Source organism: Tursiops truncatus, chromosome 6, assembly GCF_011762595.2.
Source record: "Tursiops truncatus isolate mTurTru1 chromosome 6, mTurTru1.mat.Y, whole genome shotgun sequence".
Taxonomy (NCBI): domain Eukaryota; kingdom Metazoa; phylum Chordata; class Mammalia; order Artiodactyla; family Delphinidae; genus Tursiops; species Tursiops truncatus.
This window is the reverse complement of record NC_047039.1, coordinates 37,229,368-37,234,635: the sequence shown is the minus strand read 5'-3', so window position 1 is coordinate 37,234,635 and position 5,268 is coordinate 37,229,368.

Genomic DNA, 5,268 nt, shown 5'->3' with positions numbered 1-5,268 from the left:
GCTTGTTATTTTGAACTCACTGGGGGCTTGAATCAGTCAGTCAGGGTAACTGAATAGTTGAACAAGGAACATATATACATGGTTAAAGCAAAACTATTCCTTTTTTTACATTTGCTAATGACCTGTCAATAAAATTTCCACATTAAATCTGATATTCATTTTATTTGAGATTTCAGAAGTTTCATAGCTTTAAATATTTTACATCGAAATATTACTAATAGCATATTATCAAAGTCCAAAAGAGAAACTACTTTCAGATGGACCATAATACCCACCCTAAATTTAGAATAAATTATGGCCTACAAGTGCTATCACAGGACTACCTTCTGATCTGCTGAATATATATACAGGACAGATATTAAGGGCTGTAAAAAAATGATAACAACCTATTTTGAAAGAAGTCACTCTATAATGTGAATGTAAACTTTAAAATCTTAGGAAAGACACTCTTGAAGTGAATAAGAAAGATGAGAAATGTTTGTAAGGATATTAAAATGTCTTATGGAAATTAAGGGCAAGGATCGGAGAGTTGGGCATGAGAAATGACTCCAAATCTAATGAGAACTTGCTTTCTATCACCTGACTCCTTCCCTCAGTACATGTCTACTTCATTCTTCTCTCCTTCTTCACCTACTTTATTTTTCCAGACCACATGGCCAAAGAGATGATCACTGATGGCTTTAAATTATGCCGGTTACAAAAACAGAAACCAAGAGAAAAAATAATTGGTTAAATCTGAGACAGGAAAATGCCTCCCTCAAATCCTTCAACTATGTGAATGGATTAGAGAGTGTGGTATACTATTAAAAAGAAGAAAAAGGAAAAAAAGAAGAGAAGCCATAGCAGGTGATGATTCATGAAAGACCAAACAATAGATATATCCCATTTTATTACTACGAACCTCCTTTTAGTTGTGACCTTACTTGTCACCTCTACGGCTATCCTCCAGGCTACCTATGGCCCCCAACCCCAAACCTATCTCGTGTATTTTAAAAGAAAAAAATAATTAGGCCTGAATCTGTGCATCATGTTTGATCTTACTTTTAGAATACAGGTTTCTTCTTCAGAAGTCTCCCTTTATTCAGGCAGAGGGTCCTGGAAGATATTAAAAGCTCACCAGCATAGTTGCATGGTCTTAAATCAGTGACTTTTAGCACAAATGTCAGTGTTATCTTTTAAACAAAGCATGGCAGACACTTTCTAGATTTCATGGCTTGAGTTCCTACTTACTGAGATCATCATTCAAATATACTGGAAAAGGAACTGAAACAAAAATTTCACCCTATGCAAACCCTTGTGTACATTTCCAGTCCCTTCTAGTGGCTGTTACACTTCTCTGAATATCTTCTTCATTGAAGATCCAGAATTGTCCTTTCTTTTGCAAATCCCCTTCACGTATGTATGTATTTTTAAAATATGAAGGTAATTGCTTTTCAGGTTTGCAAACCTAAGTCATTCAGTATGACTGGATTATATGATCAACATTTAGGTGGAAGAACTAGAAAGGTGCCAGGAGAGTTGGAAATTTTGAAAGCACTGACCAATGAAGAATCAATCAGAAAGCAATCTAACTGGATATGTTGGTGTTTATCAAGACCAAATCTAATCATGTTTACACAAATAAAAATAAGTAGGTTAGCACTTCCATTAAGAAACCATGAAGAATTAATAGAATGTCAAACCCCTAAAAATTTCAGGGCTATTAAATCAGATACACATGCCAAAAGTCTCTTTGAAGTGAGTGATGCTATCGATCTATGTAAATTCAGTAAGACTAGTTATCAGGTCTATTCTGGCTCATGACTACATCCCCAGTACTTAGCCTGTACTCTGGGAAACAGGAGATAGTTAATAAAATCTGTTGAATAAGTAAATAAGCCAATACAAGAAATAAGATAGACAGTGAAAATAAATGTAATGAGGGAGAACAGTGATTTTGAAGAATCCACTCATTATATCTGAAGCTTTCTTTATAATTATGGTTCCTAAACCAAGCCTGTTGAAGGGTTGTTTCCTGAGCTTGAAAACAGAAGCAAATATGACTTACTTGACAAAGTAAATGTATTTTTTCTGTGATTTTCTGAGGCACACAGGAGTGACACAGGGAACATTCTGGACTGGGATCTAGCAACTATCTTTTGGCTCCCCCTAGAGTATGAACTAGAAATGTAAAACCGAGTTTTACATTTGAGTTTTACATTTGAGGTTTTGAGTTCTGAGGTACAAAATAAAATGTATGATGTAATGTGATAGTTGAATCATAAATGAATTATTAATAAACCCAGGGCTGCTGTAATGAGCAAGGGTATTTAATGATATTATAAAAGCAATATCATGCATAATGGCCTGAAATCTGACTCAGCTGGGAATGTTACTTGCTCTTTCCCAACACCATAGTAGTACATGAGGGTACAGATTCAGAGACAATTAGAGGCAGCTTTATAAGAATCAAAAAAAAATGAAAGAAGCAGTAAGAAAGGCAGTGAATTAATTAAATGTCATTAGCCCTATTTATTTCAAATTCTAAGAAAACAATAGTATTTAACAAAAGTAAGTAACTGAATTATTCCAAGTTTTTGAGGACCTACCTATGTATTAGGTTGTTCGCTAACTTAATTCACTTATGTTTTATCAATTAATCTTCACAAGTCTGCTGGTCAAGTTTTAACACCTACAGCAGCATAATGCAATGTTTTTCAACCCATATTTGTTTTTGTGATATAAAATAATGGTTGAGGGTTTTGAATGCAGATATCTTATTTCATAGCCAGCTCTTTCTTCCATATTTGTTGTTGGGATTTATAGTTGTAGCTTTGACAATTTAGAGACCTCTTTAAGGATAACCATCTTTTTACAAATAGCTCCCTAATGGGTCTTTAAACACCTTCTAAGCTCATTTAGTCAGAGATTTTGTATTTTGCCTTGATTATGTTACAAATATATATACAGTTCAAAGATCTTACACAAAAGAAGACAAAGAAAACAAATTGCCAATTTAATTTGCATGGGCTCTAGGTAATCTGTTTTTTTGTTTTAAATTTTGGTATGGCAGCTACATAATATTTACAAATTGTTCTTTCTAGGGTTAGTTATTGTTACTTTAGTTTCCATAGGGAGTTAATTCTTAATATAACTGGGATGAAATACCATCTGGACTCCTTCTAAGGAAGAGAGTTAAATACTATATAAAAACACCTATAAGATTAGAATGAGTTACAAAGATAATGTATATCTGTTGATTGAATTCGAAACTTCCAACTCCCCTTCCTTCTTCTCAAAGTGTCACTAATTGTCATTGGGACTCTATTTGAAAACTGACTATATTTCATCTCCAAATTCTAGCCCACGTGAATCTGATTAAGTTTGTTAGCAAATTCCTGGCCAGTGATTTATTTAGGCTGGAAATGTGACTTCCACAAATGCAGTAAGAGTGAACATCAGGGCTTTGTGTAGAAGTTATAAAATCTACCCAAGGCATTTCTATTCATGTGAGCTGTCCATTACTTGCAAGCAAAAGCATCTGAATTGATTTAGAACTTGGTACAAGGAAATAAGGATTGATAGTAACAAATGCTGAAATTTGAATTAACAGAACTAGGGAGATAGGGCAAAGGAATAGTAAGGACTCTTCCACCCTTTCCTCAACTATGGAAGCTGGGTGATATTTGTGTGTTAGTAAAGCAGCTGTGAATCTGTGATCATTGCAGATTGGAACTCAGGTGTTGTGTCTACTGACCCTGCAGAATTAGAGTTGAAGCAGGAAAATGCTGTAATGTCTGAGCTTTATGGCTAATTCTGCAGTTTTAACTAAGGTCTTGAAAGATACAAGCCTTTTCCGAAGTCAGCTGATCTGAAAGCAGGAAAAAAAAAAAAAAAAAATGGAGCTTTGTTAAAAGTAGCTCCTTTGGCCTGGGGGCTGAAATAAAGAATGACCAAAATTCTGAACATCTGTAGCTTCAATGGGTCGAAAAGGCAAATTCTACACATCAAACAAAAGTTAGGACAAAGTTGGGTTAGCTAGCTTTTGGTAGGTAGAAGATTTGGCAGATCATAAGATTAGAGCCTAAGGGAAGCCTGACACTACCTCCCACCTACAAACTCACAGCCTTATTTAGAAGCTTGGACCCGATTATAAACCATAAAAGAGAAAGAAAGGAAAAGGAAGCAAAGAAGGGTAGAAAAAAGGGAGGGAGGAATAAGAAAAGAAAGAAAATTATTTTAGGGATGCATACTACTGAAGGCAGGGACAATTTTAGCAGTGTCTCCCCACCCAGTGCATTGAATTAAGAGAGATTGTGAAAGTCGTGGCTACAGTGCAGGCAGGAGTGGAGCTTTGAGACTAAGGTTGCTTATTTGCTTACCAAAATTCACAGGCCTGAATCCAGGTTCAAGTGTTATAATTAAGTGACCTCTTTCTAGCTTTGGTTTCTAGCACACATAATTGTCTTAAATCAAATAGATGTGAAGCTTGTTAAAGTTTTAAGGGTGTTATTTTGAAAAGGAGACTCCAATTCTGGCAAATAAATATGTGTGATTATTCACCTCTCCAAGGGATGCTCGCACACTAGAATTTGTGCTATAAGGAAGAGAGCCGTTAGGGCGGGGTAGCTCCTGATAGACGTGGTCTCTATTCAATGCACCTCCCAGATACAATCATGCAAGATGATGTAGACAGAGAGTTTCCTAGAACAAACTAAATCTCTGCAGCCAGGGAACTCCCTCCACAGCAGGTAAGAAAGACTCTTATTCCGAACAAGACATTAGGAGGTCCATGGATGAGAAACGAACACTTTCCATTCTCCCATTTCAAACGGAAGTTTTCACTGCAGCTATCTTTTTGCCGTCATTGACTACCAAATGTGTCCTAACTGTTCCATAAACTTAACTAAATATAGAGTTCCAAAGACTGTAAAACATAAAATATTTTTCAGGTTCTTATATTGTGGTGGTTTTTCTTCTCTCTGTGTTAAAGCCATTATCAAAATAATATGCAAGATTTTCTTTGATTATCTGTGCTTTATAAAATGTAAAAAGGAGAAAATCTATACTTCTTTGTCATATATTTTTCCAGGGAAGTATTACCCAATGTATATTCCGAAGCACACTAGATATATAATCCATCCTTAAAGATGGGAGTCCCCTCGTCAAAGAAATTTGAGTAACTTTGCATACACTTCATTTTTTTGTGACACATCACCATACTAAATAACCTATTAAACATTATGAGAAGTCTTAATTTTTAAAAACTGTCAAATTTCAATAAGCTAT